Source organism: Rhodamnia argentea, chromosome 10, assembly GCF_020921035.1.
Source record: "Rhodamnia argentea isolate NSW1041297 chromosome 10, ASM2092103v1, whole genome shotgun sequence".
In the NCBI taxonomy this organism is placed as follows: Eukaryota; Viridiplantae; Streptophyta; class Magnoliopsida; order Myrtales; family Myrtaceae; genus Rhodamnia; species Rhodamnia argentea.
Window position 1 is genome coordinate 5,313,318 of NC_063159.1, and position 20,642 is coordinate 5,333,959.

At 42.3% G+C, this 20,642-nt stretch overlaps 1 protein-coding gene and 1 long non-coding RNA gene across 4 annotated transcripts in view; one reads left to right on the forward strand and one right to left on the reverse strand.

Annotated features, from left to right (window-relative positions):
• The window catches only part of LOC115749289 (receptor-like protein 7), a 163,162-nt gene that overhangs the window by 139,900 nt on the left and 2,620 nt on the right, over positions 1 to 20,642 (forward strand). The window lies entirely within an intron of this gene.
• On the reverse strand, positions 998 to 20,422 carry LOC125312691. Its single transcript, XR_007196781.1, has 3 exons — positions 20,318 to 20,422; positions 11,694 to 11,702; positions 998 to 1,172 (listed from the first exon to the last, which is right to left on the reverse strand). It is a non-coding gene; the product is annotated as an uncharacterized LOC125312691 (long non-coding RNA).

Below are 20,642 nucleotides of genomic sequence, written 5' to 3' on the forward strand. Positions count from 1 at the left end.
AAATCGTACCGCAAACTGCATTGTGCAAATCCGCGAACAGAGGGAGCACCGAAACGAGAAATCTTGCATTCTCCAGTCAAGTCAAGTTAAAGCTATTGCGTCTACTTTGGAAGAAGTTAAAGCACAGAGAGTCCTTCAATCAGGACCCTTCTTCACGTTCGGATGGAATTGAAATTCTTCACGCGTGTGTAGTGTACCCCCACCAAACTGGACCGAAGGCGAAATCCTGGCAAAGGGTTTTCAAATTCTTGTTCAAATATATTGTTTGTTAATCTTCGGTTGCACTTGCGTTGGACGACTCCTCCACTCCTGAGTGTCGACTTGGTTTCGGTTGACTCCCTCTTCCCTGCTCCCTCTTCCCCGCCCTCTTCTTCCACCTTCTTCCGATGAACCGTTCCATCGTCTTATGGCTTCTTCTTGCTTTATCCACCGTCTCCATCTTCTCCGACATTGCTAGGGCTTCTTCAGCTTCAGCCCAGTGTCTGGGCATCGATCAAAGATCGCTCTTGCTCGACCTGAGAGACAGCCTTGTCTTCGACGCCTCCGCGTCTTCCAAGCTAGTACACTGGGACCGAAGCGCCGGTTCATGGAGCGGCGTGACGTGCGAGGAAGGCCTGGTCGTTGGTCTCGATTTGAGCGAAGAGTGGATCTCTGGCGGAATCAACGGTTCGTCGAGCCTCTTCAGGCTCGAGTTCCTTCGGAGCCTGAACTTGGCGTTCAACGAGTTCAACTTCTCAGCGATTCCGTCCGGCCTCGGGAATCTCAGCCGCTTGGTACATCTCAACTTGTCCTGTGCTGGATTTGCCGGGACTATTCCGGCGGAGTTATCGCGCCTGTCGAAGCTACGCACTCTTGATCTCTCTATTCATGATTGCTTTGAGACGACCATGCTGCGCCTTGAGAAGCCTAATTTGAGGTCGCTGATTGGGGATTTGGGGGAATTGAGAGAGCTGTACCTCGATGGGGTCATTGTGTCTGCTGTGGGAAGTGAGTGGTCTTCTTCAGTGCCGAAGCTCGAGGTGTTGAGCATGCGGTTCTGTTCTCTGTCCGGTCCTATCGACCCTTCGCTTACGAGTCTTACTAATCTATCGGTCATTCAACTCGATGGCAACTACTTGTCCACCACAGTTCCTACTTTCTTAGCGAATTTTTCCAGCTTAAAAACTCTGAGCCTAATGGCTTGTGGCCTGCAGGGAGAATTGCCCCAAGAAGTCTTTCAGGTACAGACACTTCGGATCCTTGACCTCTACTTAAACCCACTTCTTCAGGTTTCTTTGCCCGATTTTCTGGAGGATAGTTCTCTCGAGACTCTGGTCCTGAGTGGAACGAATATTTCGGGGAGGATTCCAGATTCAATCGGTAATCTCAGAAAATTGTCGAGATTAGAACTGCATGATTGCACATTAAGTGGATCGATCCCGAGCTCGATGGAGAACCCGTCAGAGCCGACTCATTTGGACTTGTCTTTTAATAATCTTACTGGTTCGGTTCCGCCGTATGGTCCATCCAGAAAGCTGACTTATTTGGACTTGTCTTCTAATAATCTTACTGGTTCGGTTCCGACATATGGTGCATCCAGAAATCCGACCCAAATAGACTTATCTCATAATGCTTTAACGGGTCCGATAACCTTCGTTGGCTGGGAAGACCTTCTGAATCTTGAAATTCTGGACCCGCAAGACAATGCATTGGAAGGCGACATTCCCCCAGCTCTGTTTACACTTCCCCGGCTTTGGGGGATATGGTTTTCGAACAACAGATTTAGTGGTCGCCTTATGATATATCCGAATGTCTCTTCGTATCAACTGGACACGCTTAGCTTGGGTAGCAATCGGTTACAAGGATCAATACCAGCATCCATTTACAAACTGCGAGGGCTCCGTGACCTCAACCTTTCTTCCAATAATTTTAGTGGCTCGATGAATATCGATGCGCTTCAGCGATTTGAACATTTAACTTTTCTTGATCTATCGTATAGTGGCTTGTCCATTAACACCATGGCGTCTGCCTCTGCTGTCGCATCCTCTTTCCCTAATTTATATTGGTTATATTTGGCTTCCCGCCGGTTGCGGGCATTGCCTCGGTTTTTGGCTAACCAGTCCAAATTGGAGTCCCTTGACCTCTCCCAAAATTATATCCAAGGGGAGATACCGCGATGGATATGGACACTAGAACATCTTGCATTTCTCAATCTTTCCTCTAATTTCTTCGAAGGTTTCCAAACAGCTCTGCACAATCATACTCATGTCGTCGACCTCCATTCAAACTTTCGATGGTGGGATTACCTAGATTTTTCAAAGAATAATATCCATGGGTCCATCCCAAAGTCAATTTGCAAAGCTGGTTATCTTGAAGTGCTTGACTTATCGCATAACCATCTCAATGGAACTATTCTCGGCTGCTTAATGATGGGGTCCCTCGTGGTATTGAATCTGAGAAGTAACCAGTTGAGTGGCGATATTCCGCAAAATATCCCGGAAACATGCAATTTGAAAACATTGGATCTCAGTGAGAATTTTTTACAGGGGCAGATTCCGTTGTTGTTGGCAAATTGCACGAAGTTGGAGATTTTGAACATCGGGGGCAATCAAATAGTCGGGACATTTCCATGCCATTTCAAGGCCATATCAAGTCTCCGTGTCCTTGTTTTACGATTCAACAAATTGCACGGGGAAATTCGATGTCCGCAGAGCAACATCACCTGGCAAATGCTTCAAATCATTGACCTATCTTCAAATGATTTCAGCGGCACACTGCCTGCGGGTCTCTTTGCGTCTTGGGTGGCTATGAAGGCCAATGTAGACTTCGATCGCCTGCAGTATCAGTCTTTCTTGAGTGGGCTCTATTACGAAGATACAATTAGTGTAACCTTGAAAGGTCTACCGCTAGAACTTGTTAGGATCCTGACTATTTTCACGTCGATCGACTTCTCGGGCAATAGATTGGAGGGTCCAATACCACACACACTTGGGGATCTCAAAGCACTTTATTTTCTCAACCTATCGCATAATGCCATTTCAGGTTCAATTCCTCCTGTTTTGGGGAATCTGCATCAGCTTGAGTCATTGGACCTCTCATGGAACTACCTCAGTGGAACCATACCGGCTCAACTTGCGAATCTTCATTTCCTTTCATTCCTGAACCTCTCCAACAATCAACTTGTGGGAAGCATCCCGGCTAGCGGACAGTTTCTCACGTTTTCTGAAAGTTCTTTTGAAGGAAACCTCGGATTGTGCGGGCTGCAGCTCAACAAAAATTGCTCAATTACCACGAACGGAACGGAGGAAGCTGGAGACGATGGCCACAGTGATGATAATGACTTCAAGTGGTTTTACATGGGCATACCGATTGGGTTCGTTGTTGGCTTCTGGGCATTTTGTGGTCCGTTAGTGTTTATCAGATCATGGAGATTTGCTTATTATCGATTCTGGGATAAGGTGCTTTTCAGACACTCACGTCCATGAAGATTTCCCTTGAGGTTCAGTTGTTATTATAGTTTCTATGTTTTTAATATTTGGGCAGTGTCAATGTTTTAATGCTTAGTCTATTACCTAATTGATAGTTCACTCATGCTTAGAGGGTTGTTCCATGCTAATCTATATAATCATGTTATGAGGAGTAATAATACAGACTCGTTTGATTCATAACTTATTTGAGCATTTGGCTTGAGAACAAGAAGGATATTTTATTTTGCTCTTATCCCTTGAGTATTTCTACAGGTGGTGAGTGACATATCCATTTAAGTTCGTGCTAGTGTCACCTCCTAATGCTCTATGGTCTCTTTCGGCTTCACACATCCATAAAAAATTCTCCTAAGATTCAGTTATTAATCTTGAAAAAGAGTATTTTCATTCTTTCCACTAAGTTTCAGGTCTGTTTATTCATCAATAGAACTCTTGCTTACCATTGGGAGAAAAGTATGTTTGCATCTAGCGTAGCAATAAGAATATAACAGAATTTTTCAAATTTTAGCCATTTTTGAATTTTTTTTCTTTTTATTTTTTTAAACTAATTAAGTTTGTATTTTTTAAAATATTGATGACTGGATCTCTAGCAGGCCATGTCAACTTTAAATATTAATAATAAAAAATGTCACATCAGATTTAAGTCAATGCATATCGAAGTTGGCACTCAAATGATTATTTTTTTAATAAAAAAATTGACACTTAAAGTAGTCCGAATGAAACTTTTGACACCAAAGTAAGCGCCGTACACAACTTTTAACACTTATACTGTCCTTCTCTCAAGAAATTTTTTATAAAGAAGATCCTTTAGTGAAGATTGTTTTAAACTAAGGTGGAACGCTTTTGAGGGCTCGGATTTGATCATTTTACTTTGCAACATTATTTACCAGCCAATAAGTCATAAATCTTATATCTAAAGACTAACCAAGTGTTAGAAATTTCAAATAGGTCAATCTCATCCCTCATTAATGGAAGTACTTCGTAACACTTTTTGGCACAAATTTTAAGATCCGATTGTATTTTTTATATTTTTGCGACTTGACTACACTTTGTTTACAAGTTTTAAAACTTTCAATGTACTTACCCAAAAAAGAAAATATTGAACTTTTATACTAGGTATTTGACCCAAAAAAAAAACTTATATGGTAGGTTCATGGTATGTGTGAGTTGTTCACCAAGTGATTACAAAATGTTAAATGAATAAAATGACCGGCCAAAAAAACGAAAAACGAAGTCTTTGTGTAAAGAAGGTTGAGAAAGGAGTAAAGTACTACTGTGTACGGGAAAAAAAAAAAGAGACGAGAGAAAATTCAAGCACTTTTACTAGAGCATGCAACAACAAAAATGAAGTTCACTTTCAGTCCCCCTAATCTATGATCTTGTGCAATTGGATCTTTCGGAATCTATGATGTCAAAATTGAAAGAAACTAATTTTACTCTAGGAAGAAAGAAAAGCAAAATGTAGAAGAGAAGGGTAGGAGAGAGAGAGAGAGAGAAGGGAGTGGAGGACTGGGTCGGCGATAGCAACCACCGGCGATGGTGGGTGATGATTGCAAAATGAGAACAACTTATCACAGGCTTGACCTTTGGGAGAAGCAGTCATGGTTGAAACAATTGTGCGCTTTACCAGCTTTTTATCCCATGCTTCTTCCAAATCGGGTTCTAATTGATTCGTCACGAACCAACGAATCAAGCTACTCGAGCTCGGCTAAATCGTTTACGAGTTGAAGTGCAAGACTGAGTCAAGTTCGAGCCTCAACTGTTCGGATTTTAGGGAAGCCCATTTTGAGCTCACCACTGAATCGAGCTTCGACAATAATTCATTTATGACAATCAAGCCCGTTCCGTCGGAATCTCTCCCATGACGAAAAATCTTTTGCCGAAAGTCATTCTTCGACTTTTAATAAGAAAGGACATGGTCCTGAGCCAACTCCGAACAGGAAGTATCACCGGAAAATAAACAACCACCAATTTCATTACAACAGGAATTTCCAAGTGTAAATCGTACTGGAATTTAAATTGGCCACAAGATTTGGCAATACAAACTCAATAAAGTAACCAAGTGTTAACAAACTAAGACAGAATTTAATCGATGACACGATACTCAAGATAGAGATATACGCCGGAATTTATGTCTACAACGCAAATCTAAAAGCTACAATTACGAAAGATAAGGTGTGACGCATGAAGATAAAGATAAAGTAAATTTGTTTGATTTGTGTCGGGGGATGTCCGATGGAAGACTGGCAGCAATTATACTGGTTCCAAGGAAACTACCGCCTGAAGGTTTCCAGCAGTTGCATCCCTTGAGTAACTTCCCTCGATTGCTTCCACGTTCTTGTATTTCCACAAATCTTGCATCCATACTCTTAGACGGTCACTCTTGCCGAATGTAAATTTCTCCATATGTCCAACGATCCTACTTTGGAGTGGCAATTGTTCCCTCCAAAGAATGCACGCCCTTCACCTCCACTACCTTGCCGACGTCGAGTTTTAGAGAGTATTTCAACTTCCCTCCAATAAATTCATATCGACGGCTATCAACGACTGGATATGCGGCATCAAAAAACACCAATGTCGATTAGCATATATTAATATCCATTTTTGTCAATGGATTGGCATATGTGTGATGACACTATTTTGCCATGCAAGTGATCTCCCCATATTCACCTGTTGTCACGTGTTTTTTCTTATTCACGTGTCGGATATGTGCTTGTTGATGACTGTAATATCTTTGGCGTCAACAGAGTGTTGGCAGTTTTGTTTACAAACAAACTAAGAGGAGCCTTGTCCAATATCGAAAAGATGTGAGTGGACATGTGAACTAGATTTGGCACTAATAACAATAACCATCCTGTCTTATTGAAACGGTACGACTATTCACAATGGCTCTTACAACCTTTGAAAAAGTGCATTTTGAATTGCGTTTATTCGGACATAATTGCTTAGCTTTCGAAAGTTTGTGTCCGTTCGGACATAACCGCTTAACCTTCAAAAGTTTGTGTCTTTTCAAATGATTTATTTATAATATACTAAACATTTCTTTTTAGCTTTACTTCTTCTTCCAATTTTCATTCTTTCAATATAAGAGAAGTACAACTTTTATTTCTAATTGTTTTCCTTGAGCGATTCTGGAGAAATATTAGATTTGCTATCTAATATTCTTACTTGAGACTCTGTTGTATCCTAGAGGATCTTTGCTGGTATCCATTAACAACGTTGCGGGGCAAAGTTCAAAGTATTCTATCAAAGAAATTATGTTAAATTAATTTTGTATCGTATATCTATTTGTGCATGGGATCCTGGCTCTTAGGAAGCGGTGCTAGAGCATCTCGGTTCGAGACCGAGTGGGGGCATGGCATCACGCCTTAAAAGAGTGCTATCACGCCTTCTAATTTTGTTATTCATCCCATTCCGATCGATATTTTCCAAAAAATTGAAGAAATTATTCATGCGACAATAGAGTCAAATTCAATTAAAGTTGTGAATCAAGGAAATGCCTTAGTAGCCTACAGATGAGAAATGTGATGGGTTCAAGCATTAGAATTGTAGATTCGATGAGAAGCGTTGGTGGTTCAATGATATTCTTGGGCAATTCCATAATCAAACGTCAATAGAGATTAGTTGTGCTTCTCGATGTATGAATTCCAAATTTGGTACCATAGCCTTGGTTAATAATCTCTGCCTTATTTTCTTTGATTTTTTAGCTTGATTAATACATTGATATTATTGTATGAATGATTGACTATGAACTGAATGAGAAAACACGTCTCGAAGTACGTACTATTTGGCATCGATTTGTGTATTTCTGGCTAATGAAAATTGGTTTTGCACACATATTCGGACATCTCGCCGGTACAAGAAAAATGAGTGGTTGCACACTTTCGGGAGATGTCGGAAACCTTCGCACGCACCACGGCAAAGTTGGCGCACAATAATCACCGCGACCATTACTGTTTTGGCATGTTTAGCGTGCTTTCATTCAATGAAATTTAGTTTTGATTAGATAGCCAAATAGGTCTTGAGAATATGACCATTTTGAGTGGTCACCTGCCATAGAAGGACGCTAGATGGTGACACACACCAACACGCACCTAGTACCAAGTGATGCGATCGTTACCAAGCAACGGTCAATGCTAACATCAACAGCAACAGGTGTTTGAGTTGACCCAACTCGATTAACTCAACTTGACCGTTGACCTATCAAAGCCGGTTAGACCAATGAACCGATCAAACCAATTTTCACACCGGCTAAGGAGCCACCCACGTGCGTTGCACCCGTAGCCCATGAGGGCACATTATGGCTCCATTCGGAGCGTGGTGGATGTCATTGGCGTTCGTATTGTCCTGCTCTATATTGTGATACATTTTTTGTACATGTTTGAAGCTTTAAAGGTATAAAAATGCATACGTATCTCTAAATGCGCCTATATTTTGGGGGTATTTTGGCATTTTTACCTATATTTTCCTATAGTTTTGGAAATACAGAATGTAGCTTACATGTAAGAGATCACATACAGCATTGCATTGTTCATAGTTAGCATGTATAAAATGCTTGCAATTTCAGTTCAAAGCAAACTCGAATAATGGGTGTGACGCTCGGGAAATTTGGACTATGTAATTTGCTCAAATTCAATAAAAAGGAAGAAATTGAACTTTAGTCGGTGCAAATTGTTGGATCGCAAGGACATAAGTGACGATTTTTGAACGTTTCCCGATTTGTCGTTCGATTTCGATTGGGTCTCGAAATCGTGGTCACCACGACTTAGGATTTCTAATCCTCGCACCTATACCTTTTCCCGGACCGAACCTAGCCCGTGAAAATCCAAATTTTATTCTCAATCGGTTGAGCCAAAAATCTGATCAGTCCCGATTTGTCAAATTACGAAACCGCCCTTGGATATTATTCATGTGAGACAAAAACCATTATTTTTTATGAGATGAGTGGGCCCCACTTTCAGTCAAATTTGGTCAATATTTTTTTGCCCACGTGACTTCTCTCTCTCTCTCTCTCTCTCTCTCTCTCTCTCTCTCTCTCTCTCTCTCTCTCTCTCGTTGATCTGCAGCCCCCCCTTCCCTTTCGCACGAGCAGCCCCCCACCATGCACATCCACCTCCTTCGGCCGTTTCTGTGCGACCATCGCCCGTGCCACGGCTTCCTCCGACCACCAGCCTCCTCCGCCACCTCACCGTCTCCACCTCCGGCCGCCGCAGACCCGCCGAAAAGCCCAGAACAGCCCCGGCGCCGGACTGCTCTATTTTGCATCCGAGGAGTGTCCGAGCTGCTCCAGCCATCCCGAGCCTCTTCCAACCACCACCCACCACCACACCATCTTCCCCTCGACCTCCGGACACCATCCCACCGCCGCGCGCCGCCCCGGAAGCCGCGAACAGCCCGGGAATAGCCCCCTCGGTCCGCCTGCCCTATTTTGCGCCGATTTGATGTTCGCCATCCTCCGCCGGGTTTGAGCCGCACCCACTACCCGCCGACCACCGTAAGCTGTCGCCCTCGACCTCTAGTTGTTCCACGAAGTCGCCGAAAGCCGATCGCCGCCCGTAGAGCCCAATTTGAGCCCCGATCGGACCTCCCCTGTTTCGCGCTCATTTCCCCTGTTTTACGTGCGGTTACGTACGGCTTATGTGTGGTTCTGTACAGCCTTTGTTCGGCCGCCTCCGACCGCCCTCCGCCGCCCCTAACCGGTCCCGAAGGTCATTTTTGACCCGTAGGTGAGTCCCCTAGCTTTCCCCGGCCTCGCCTCGGCCCATGAGGTCGAGTTTCCCTCAATTTAGCCCCGGTTTCCCTGTTTTTACCTCCGCCGGTTCTATTTTTCCAGCCTCCGCCGCTCGCCGAACCTCCAGCCGCCGAGCTGCTGCCGTTTGCAACGATTTCACCGCCGAACTCGTCACTGTTTTGGCTGTGAACGGTGTCGCCGGAACAGTGTCGTCGGTGAATAGTGATTTTCGACCCCGGCCTCGAAAATCGTGCCCGACCCGACCTCGACCACCGTTTTTGGTGAGTTGACCATAATCCTTGGTCGGGGTGCTAATTGCGCCTAGGATTAGTTAGTTAGTCGGTATGGCATTTAGGTAGATTTGATTATGGTCGGATTAGTTAGAAACCTGGTTTAGGGTAAATGACCATAATCGATCAAATTAGAATTGTCTGTGGCTAATTGTTGTTAGATGAATTTGATTGTATGTTCTGATTTGATCGCGAGCGAGCGATAGGTTAAGGACGAGTGATCGATTGGCAATTATAAATCGAATTGGCTAATCAATGACTTTGGCACGAAATTGAGCCTTTATGTGGCCTAATCGAATTGGTTTATTCGTGTTGAATTGATGACTTTGTTTGGGTGGATCGCCTCATTGAAATGTTGATTTGAGTACCCTGAATGCTCGTTGAGTGAATTAGCGTCCGTTTGGGGGTTAATTGTCCTGTGTGTCTTTGCGGTGTCTATTTGGTAGTCTGCATATGCATATGACCGTGTGTAAGATCAAAGACATATTTGAGCATGAAAATGGCATTGGGCCGAGTCTTTGAGCACGTTTGTGTGAGCATCCAACCTAAATCAAAGAGAATAAATTGATTAATGTGTCGGGTGTGTTGTATGTTCATATGAAGGAACGATTATGGGTTTTTCCGGCAAGTTCGTACTGTACACATAGTACACATCGTACCATTTTTATGGAACCACACGACTTGCCAAAAGCATGATAATTCATGCCCCGTATGGTACGTACGGTTTTAAGGGATTATCGGATGCCGGTCACAGCTTGTGATGGACCGAAGCCCCGTATAGGGATGCCTACTTGCCGTGTCGTGCAAGGTGCACTGGATACACTCTTGTAGTAGCCGTTGCCGAGAGGGAAAAGGAACGTAACCCGATCCTTCCGAAAGAGTGCGGGATCGCATTAATTGTGAGAGTCGATCACGCCGATCGCGTGGATCCTCATTCTCGTAGCGCCAAGTACGTGATCATCGTTAATAAATGGACTTGTGTGGTGTCCAGTGCATACTTGTGAGTGTAATGCGTGTTCGGTTGGTTGTCTCATGTGATTGTTGAGTTGAGTCAAGCATTGCATTATGTGTGGGTGAAAGCTGGTAAATATGCATGTGGATGATTATTACCATGTGGTATGATTGCTGGATATATGTTTATATCGTGGTTTTATAATTCTTGTGGTTAGGATGCTATAGGCGAATCGGTGTCCTAACCGAGCTTAGGCTTGATTCACTGATATTTATATCTCACCCCGTTGTGGGAACCACTTTCAAGTCACAAGTGATGGAGCTTTGCGGATACCAAGGCCAGGTTATGAGGGTAGTCTTTTGGAGTAGATGAGAAGTTAACCTTATCTGACCTAGTAACCTTTTGAGGTCTTAGTGAGCCGTCCCGAAGTATGGGGTTGTATATATTTCTGTAGCTTAGTAGGGTTAAGACTCATATGCTGTCTTGTAATCGTATATATTACTCTTTGATCATTTGCCTTGGTATGTATCTCTTGCTAGGCTATCCCTTCTTGTTTATATGTTGTCCGGGAGCAAACTGTTTCCGCATGCGTATATAGTAGAAAGGTCGATAACGCGCCTGGGACGTTATCCTTCGTGACCTCATGGCGATTTGGTAGGGATGTCGCGGGCTCGAGAATCGGGACGTGACAATGGGAGCAGATTTATCCAGTATTTCGCATTTGATGATACGTGATGTTTGAATTACTTATATATGGATTCACATCATGCTATGTTCTTATTATTATAATAGAACGTGATCATTGAATCATATGACTTGGTTATCTTGTTCAGTGGGAGTTCGTAGGTTAGTAAAATTCGATGGAATGCTCACCTAAAACTTAAATTTTGCATGAATTCAATCGCATGTTAACATGTGGTGGTAAAAGTTATTTCATTACCTTTGTAGATGATTGCGGTAGGCATTTATATGTCTATCTACGTTCGGATAAAGGCAGAGAATATTTCCTAAATGATTTTCTAGCCTTTCGTGAAAAACAATGTATTATTCTTCAAGTTTCAGCACCATATCTTGCACAATAAAATGGTTTGGTTGAAAGAACGGATAGGTCTTTAGGAGAAATAATTGATTATACGCTCTTGAACTCGAAGCCACCAATTAATCTTTGGGGAAAAGCATTGCTTACTGCATGTTACATTCGTAATAGACTACCATTCACGAGAAATAACATTAGCCCCGAAAGATAGAAATCATACCTATCGTATCTTAAAGTGTAGGAGTATTTGGCATATTACGGTGTACCTGTGACGCCCTGGAAATTAGACCCTCTTTGCAGAGACCAAGTTCAATAAAAAAGGATCATTATTGGATTTTAATCGGTACAAAATTTGGATCGTAAGGACGAAAGTGACAGTTATTTGGACGATTTCCGAGTTATCGTTCGGTTTAGATTAGGTTCCAATAATCTTAGTCGTCGTGAATTAGGATTGAAATCTTCGCGCCCGAGCCTATTTCCGGACCGAGCCTAACCCGCGAAATCAGAATTTTATTCTCAATCCGTTGAGCCAAAATTCCACTCAGTCTTGATTTATCGAATGACCGTTTTGCCCTTTCTTCTTTATGTACAAAATGCTAAAATATTCAAATCCAAGGTGGGCCCCACTTGTCCCCTCATCCCTTCAATCTTCCACCAACTCATCCCATCACCTTTTTCCCCCCTCTTTCACGTCACTTCCCTTTTCTCTTTCTCTCTCTTTCTTTTTCCCCTCCCCCACGTGCTATTTTCCCTCTCCCTTTCCCCCTCTCTTTCTTTTCTCTCCTGCTGCGATCAGACCCCCCTCCCCCACATTATTATCTCTTCTTCTTCTTCTTCTGGTCTCCCTGTGCGACGCCCCCCTCTCCATCAAATCTGCTGCTGCACCACCGACTGCAGCTCCCACCGCTGCTCCACCTCGCCCCGGCCACCACCCGAGAGCCGCCTCTACGAGCCGCCGAGCTACTCCAGCTCAGACCCGTCAACTCCTCCACCTCACCCGGCCGGATCTCATCGCCTTGTAGCCCCGACCACCAGATCCGAGCCCGAGCTCCAGCCGCCGCCGCCGCCATCACCTCGCCGGTAACCACCCGAACCCGACGCCTCAGCCGCCGAAACCCTAGATCCGGCCGCTGCCCAGTCGCGTCGCCACCAGAAATCGGCGACCCGAAGCCGGACGCCCGAGACCCACTAGATTTAGGTGTTCCGACCGCCGAAATCGAAGCCCCGCCGTCGTCCCGAGAGCGTATGGTCGGATTTCCATTCGGTGAACAGTGCGGGGGTGAATAGTGTTCAGTGAACAGTGCGTATGAACAGTACCGGTGAATAGTGTTCGGTGAACGGTACCGCGTGAATAGTACCTCGCCGGCCGTGAATAGTAACCGGCGTGAACAGTGCCGCCGGCCGATCGTGAACACTAATTCCGGCGGTGAACAGTAATTTTCGGCATCCGCCTCGAAGTTCGTGCCCGACCCAACATCAGCCGCCGTTGTTGTGAGTCGACCTCTAAACCCTGATTAGGGCGCTAATTGCGCTCAGTTAGTGTAATTAGTGGTAATTAATTGTTGCAATTAGAGTAATTAGCCTAATTGGATGTTTAGGTAGCCTAATCGTGGTCGGTTAAATAGAGACTGGGTTTAAGTTAAATGACCACGATTATTTAAGTCGGTTTGCTAGTTAGGAGGTCTGCGGCTATTTGGTAGTAGATCGGACCGATTGTTTGGGCGGTGATTGCCGGTGTGTGATCGCGAGCGAGCGATAGGACAGAGCCGAGTGGACGCTCGATTGGTGGTTGGCTTGGAATTTCGATAGTTGAATTATAAATTTTGACCGACTTTTATCATCGGATTATCGAAAGATATTGGCCGATTGTCCCGATTGCGTGTCTGGATGCTTGGTTTTGGTGTGTTGGATGTTTTGAACGAAAATTGTGGGTGTCGGTCCCATGTTGTCGGATGCAAAGTCTGGTGGACAATTTGTGCATCCATGCGAAGCGAGCGAAAGCAAACCGCATATTTTTAGCATGAAAACGGCATGGTGCCGAGTCTTTGATCATGAATGTATGAGCATCCGGCTAAGTCTAAAGATAAGAATTTGACTGATTGTTGTCGAATGCGATTGAGTGGTCACTTAATGGTTGTTCCCGACAAGTTCGTGCTGTGCCGGTCGTGCGGAACCACACGACTTGTCAGAAGCACATCCATTCGCGCCCGTGCCGGTCGTACGGATCACGCGAATTGTCGGATGCCGGTCGCGACTTGTGACGGACCGAAGCTCCTTTGTGGAATGCCTGTTTGCTATGCCGTGCCGGTCACCTTGGATACATAGCTTTCGGTCGCCGTCGCCGGAAGTAAGGGACGATGCCTGGTCCTACTAGTAGACACCGCCGGTCGTAGTGTTGGGGCCACACCGGTCGTGTGTGCCGACCACGCCGATCGCGTGGGTCACCGATTAATAAATGGACTTCGTGTGGTGTCCTATGCATGCGGGTGATGTGATGCCTTGCCAATGAATTGGATTGGTTGATTTGATTGTTAAGTCGCCCGCATTGCATTATGCGTGGCTTTTGAAGGGTAAGCTTGCATGTGGCCGAGATATCTGCTATGAGATGTTGTGGTTGTTTTATTAGGACGTCCGAGCGAATCAACGCCCTAACCGGGCTTAGGCGTTGACTCACCGAGATTTATTTCTCACCTCGTCGTGGGCTAACATTTTCGGGTCTTGAGTGATGGAACCCCATGGATGCCAAGATTTGGTTGCTGGATTAGTCTTTTGAAGTAGATGAAAGTTTAACCTTAGTGCCCTTGTTTTGAAATCCTCGAGAGCCGCCCCGAAGTGTGGGGTTGTATGTGACTACTGTAGCTCAGTAGGGTTAAGGTTCATCTACTTTTGGTTAATGAACGAAGAAGTCTTTTGAATGAACGATTGTTGAGCTTTCTTAATATACTATCCCCGCTGTTTGTAATTATTTGGGAGTGTAGCACGTTCCGCTTGCGTTTTAAGTACGTAGGTCGATAGCCCGCCTGGGACGCTATCATCTATGACCTGTGGCGAATTGGTAGGGATGTCGCGAGCTCGAGAGTCGGGCGTGACAAGACTGCGACCCTAAGAGAATGAAATTTGATCCTCAAGTTATCAAAAGTACCATTATTGGATATGCTGAAAACAATAAAACTTATAAGATTCTTGATTTAGATTCAAATGTCATTATAGAATCAAGAGATATTGAATTCTTTGAGAATAAATATTCTACGAATTATAAAACTATTAAGAATAATGCTTAATTGCAATATAGGAATAACTCAGAACCCACATAAATACATATAGATTCTCGTGAGAAATTAATAAATGATTATGAAGATATGATTGAACCAAAAAGAAGCATTAGAGCAAGAAAGGTGAAGGATTTAGGTCCGGACTTTGTTACTCACGTTTTTTTTTTTTTTTTTGTTTGCTGAAAGAGACAGAGATAATAACGTCGCAAATAAATACCCATTAGTATTAAATTTAGAAGAAGATTCTAAAAATCTGAATGATGTTATGTCTTATAGAGATGCTCCTTTTGGAAAGAAGTTATAGATGATGAAATGGACAAATTATATCCAATAATACGTAGGTATAAGCAAAATTACCAAAATGATCTAAACATATTGGGTGCAAATGGATTATCAAAAGAAAATACAATTTTGATGGTTCTATTGAAGCTTTTAAGGCTAGATTTATAGCCAAGGATTATAAACAAAAAGAATGAATGGATTTCGATACGTATGCTCTTGCAGTAGGTATAACATCTAATCGAATATTTTTTACTTTAGCATCCATTTATGACATTTGCATTCATCAAATGGATGTTAAAAATGTCTTCTTAAATAGAGATTCATATGAGAAAACTTACATGGAATAACCAGAGGGTTTTGTTATTCTTGAAAATGAGAGGAAAGTATGTGAATTAGTTAAATCTCTTTATGGGTTTAAGTGTGCATCAAACCAGTGGCATGAGAAATTTAATTCATTCATATGGTCCAATGGTTTCAAGAATAATAATGCTTATAAGTGTACTTATAATAAATTCACTAACGACTATGGTGTTTTAGTTTGCTTATATGTTAATGATATGTTTATCTTTGAAACTAATATGACCGGAGTCATTGAGACTAAGGAGTATCTAACTTCAAATTTTAAAATGAAAGATTTGGGTGAAGTAGATACTGTCATAGGTATTAAAGTTAAAAAGCATAGTGCGGTTATTCTTTGAGCCAATGTGATTATGTTGAAAAAATGTTAAATAAATTTAGACATCTTAATTTCAAAGAAGTGAGTACTCCATTAGGATCTTTGATGTATGTGATGCATTGTACTTGATCCGACATTACTTTTTCCATATGTAAGTTGATTGGATATACTAGTAATCCAAGTACATATAAAGAGAACAAAAAATTTGGGATTGTTTTATAACAATTACCCTGTTGTATTAGAAGGATACACTATGCTACTGGATGGATCTTCACATTTGGTGGATATGTTGTGTTTTGGGCAATCAAGAAATAGATATGCATAACTCACTCAACAATGAAATGGAAATTCATTGCTTTAGCTATAACCGAAAAAGAGGCTGAGTGGATTAGAAACTTACTGTTAGACATCAAATTATGGCCTAGTCTTACGCCTCCTATTTCTGTTTATTATGACAATCAAGCTACTTTGGCAAGAGCTTATAGTAGCACTTACAAGGAAAAGTCTAGACTTATTAGCCTAAGGCACAAGTGCATGAGACAATTGATTCAAGATAGCACCCTAACAATTGTGTACGTGAGGTCAAGCAAAAATTTGGCCAATTCCTTTACGAAGGCTCTACCAAGAGAGATAGTAAATGTGACCTCAAAAGAAATGGGACTGAAACCCTTTGCTTAAAATCACCAATAATTATAACTTGACATAATACTAGCATATCACTAGTTAAAAGGTTTAATGGTCAAAACAAGTTCTTGAAAGTGATTGTTTGATACCGACATTAGCCTAGGCATGAGAAGTTAGTATCGTCTGTTACGTTTAAAAGGCTGAGTTATACTCTTAATAAAGTATGATATGATTTAGTAATGTATTTATTTGTAACAGAAACACGTTGTAATATTTCACCTATATGGGCGTAGAAGCAGAGCTGGTTCTTACGAAAGTTCGGGTTACTTTCTAAATGGCTCATGAAACATAAACAAGTAGAAGGCCATAATAGTGTTAAGTAAATATGAAACTTCTCACTGAAATAGGAGTTTAGTATATGTGCGGTAGATTCTATTATTTAGAGTAACAAGTTTAAAGCTACGAATACTTGTAACTTTGATAGAATTTTGAAATACTTGACTTAAATAAAGGTTTAACTTGAAAGAGATCTTTATATAGGTATATTAATCTCATGGAAAAGTTAACTGTATTTTTTGAGAAATTTTATTTTGTAATTTTATTTTACAAACAAAGTGGGGAAATGTTGGTAGTTTTTTTGTAAAACAAACTAAGATGTGCATTGTCCCACAACGAAAAGGTGTGAGTACACACGTGTAATAGATTTGGTACTAACAATAATAACTATTGTGTCCCATTGAAACGACATGACTATTCACAAAGGGCTCTTATAACCTTTGAGGAGGTGCATCCGAATTGTGTCTACTCGGACATAACTACTTAACCTTCAAAAGGTTGTTTCTGTTCAAACATAACTGCTTAACCTTCGAAGGGTTATGTTTGTTCGGATATAACTTCTTAATTTTTGAAAGGTTGTCTCTTCTAATGATTTCTCTATAAATTATTGAAAAAATTTTCAAAAAAATCCTCAACCTATGGCATTCGGTGAAAGTCCTAAACCTATTGCATTCAGTCAAAGTCCTAAACTTATTGCATTCAGTCATGAACCTTTTTTTGGTGCCAATTTAATTTTAAATTTTTTGCATTTGTGCCAATTTAATCCTAAAACTTTTGTATTAGTGCTAATTCAGTCATAAGTCTTTTTCCTTTTTCTAATTAAGCCAATTCAGCCAAATTTGGCCGAAAATCACTAACGTAGATGTAGGTTGTCCTACGTGTCACGGCTAGCATTGATGTGAATTTTTTTTTACTTTATGTTAACATTTTTTTATATTCTTAACAATGTTTTTTTTTACTTTTTAATCACAAAAAAATCATTTATAAATATTAAAATAATATTACAAATATTCATGTCGGTACCGGTCATACCATGTAGGACAACTAACATAAATCTCAGTGATTTTCGATCAAAATTAACCGAATTGACTCAATTGGGACAAATGCAAAAGGCTCACGACTAAATTAGCACTAATACAAAGGGTTTATGACTGAATTTACCCAAAAAAAATTAGGATTGCATTAGCACCAATGCAATAAATTCAAGACTTTTTTGACACTTTCATCATAAAGTACCCAAACGCTTTTGTTCAACTTTATTTCTTCTTCCAATTTTCGCTCTTTCAATGCAAGTGAAGTATAGCCTTTGTTTCTAAATGTTTCTCTTGAGAGATCCTAGAAAAATATTAAAATTGTTAGTTAATATCCTCACTTGAGACTCTATTGTATACTGGAGGATATCTACCGATAACGATTAGCAACTTTGTGAAGTAAATAATTCCTTAAAAAGAGTACTATCACGTCTCGTAGTCTCATGTTATTGATCGTCCCATTTCGATCGATATTTTCCAATACAAAGTCAAATCAACGGAGCCATTTTCAGCTTGTAAAAACATCTCACAAGTCGAACCCGATCCCAAAAAATTGAGCATCATCGAGAGATTGAGCTTGATTCGAGGATCCAGTCTTTCAATTTCCTAGACCAGTCCCATTCAAACATTAGACTGTATCAAATCGACTATACTCGATTACACCTCTCTTTTAAACACCCGCTGACAAATATTCCAAGCACCACTTAGAAATCAGTCTTGGTCATCATTGGTCACTCGTTCAGAGAGGCAATCTAGCACATGCCCGTGAGTCCGTGACTCTGTGCAAGATGACCCTACTTGGTGGGGACAGGGGAAAGAAAATTGGGACGATGGTAAATTACCTTACATCTGCCACGGAAGTCAGCCCAGCAGTTGCATTCCCATTACAGAGCCCTCAGTACAATGAAAATATCATTCACTTGAATTTCTTAACAACAATCATGTCACACCAGTCAAGATTGCCAAAACAACGAGGACACTTTAGTAGACCCAAGCACAAATAAGAAAAGAATAACCATCATCGATAGAAATTTTTCGTTTTCAACCAATATCAAGCTTCACCGAGCAATCGAAAGGAACTCTATTTTGGCGAGGTCAGGTTATAATTTAAGCGGCCTTTTCATCCATCCACCGAACCCATCCCCAATCCAATAGAAAACGGGTCCATTCGCGTGAAAACCGAATCGATTTCCAATTCAATCTTGGCTCCGGCGGGCCGGCGCCGAGTCCGGGCCGAACACAAAACCTCAATTTTCTTGAACCGCAATATCTCAGCCTTCGTCCTAATGCTAAACCAACCTTCGGGGTTTGGGCGCTTAAGAATATATCTATTTTCATCGTTGACTAGCTTACTCTCCAGTTCCCAAAGCCGGTCATATCCCACCTAATCGAAGTTTGATTTTTCCTGGTTCGGCCAGCGTCTGAAATCAAGACGGAGTGGGCACGAAGAAATCGGCAGAACGATTAAAGAAAAGCCGACAAAACACAAACGCGCTTTCGCTCCTATTCCCTACACACGGGTCCAAAATGGAAAGTAGCATCATCGGTCCGGCATCTAACGTAAACATTTTTGACAAAATCGTCCCCACCACCGGGCGGGCGTTTAATTTTGACTGCTCCCCACTTCCCAATCTGAACCGTCCCCTGCGTTTCCTCCTCCTCCTACCTGCAATTCTCTGCTCTTGAATTGCCTATTCCGCACGGAGTTTTCCAGATCCATCTCTCAAAGGTCGTCATGTTTATGGGCTTTCGATTTCTTGAACTCAGAGCAGCTGGTTCTCTCAATTACATGACGGTCTCCTGATCTGCTCGAGACAAATGAGGATTCGGCTCCTCCTATGGGTGGTCTTAATGCTCGCACAAACCAACCCCTTCGGCATAGGCACGGCTTTGGTCTCGGGCCAGTGTCATGACGATCAGAAATCGCTGCTACTGGAATTGAAGAATAGCCTCAACTTCGCTGCTTCTACGTCCACGAAATTGGTCAAATGGAATCAGCGCAATGATTCTTGGGACGGCGTGACCTGCGAAGGTGGCCAAGTCACGGGTCTTGATCTGAACAACGAGAGCATCACTGGTGGACTTGACGATTCATCGAGTCTTTTCAGACTCAATTCTCTTCAGAGGCTGAATTTGGCTTACAACAAGTTCCGGTCTTTGGAGATTCCATCTGGGTTCGGTAATCTCACCCATTTGGTCTACCTGAATCTTTCAAATGCCGGGTTCGTAGGGCAGGTTCCAATTGGGATAACACTTTTGACAAGGTTGGTTATTCTTGATGTATCCCTGCTTTATTTTCCTGGGCTCACTTCCCTGAAACTCGAGAATCCGAATCTAAAGATGCTTGTTGGGAACCTGAGCGAGCTGAAAGAGTTGTACCTTGATGGAGTGAACGTGTCTGCTACAGGCAATGAATTGTGCAATGCCTTGTCTCCTTCACTGCCGAAGCTTCAAGTGTTGAGCATGATGAATTGTTATTTATCGGGTCCCATTGACTCATGCTCTTCCCTCGTGAATCTTCGTTCCTCTGTCGGTGATTATACTGGGCAACAATAATCTGTCTACCACTGTCCCGGAGTTCTTTTCCCAGTTCTTCAATTTAACTGCTCTGCATCTCAGTAACTGTGGCCTGCAGGGAGAATTTCCTCAAAAAATCTTCCGGGTACAAACACTTCAGACCCTTGACCTGTCATTCAACCAACTCCTTCAGGGTTCTTTGCCCGGATTTACAGAGAATGGTTCTCTTGAGAGACTGGTTCTTAGTTTCACGAATATTTCCGGGAGGCTCCCAGAATCAATTGGTAATCTCGGTAATCTGTCAAGAATAGAATTGGTGAATTGCAGCTTTGATGGAAATATCCCAAGCTCTTTCACCAATCTTTCCCAACTGGCTTATTTGGACTTCTCATTCAACAAGTTTACTGGTTCAATTCCGTCACTCAGCAAGT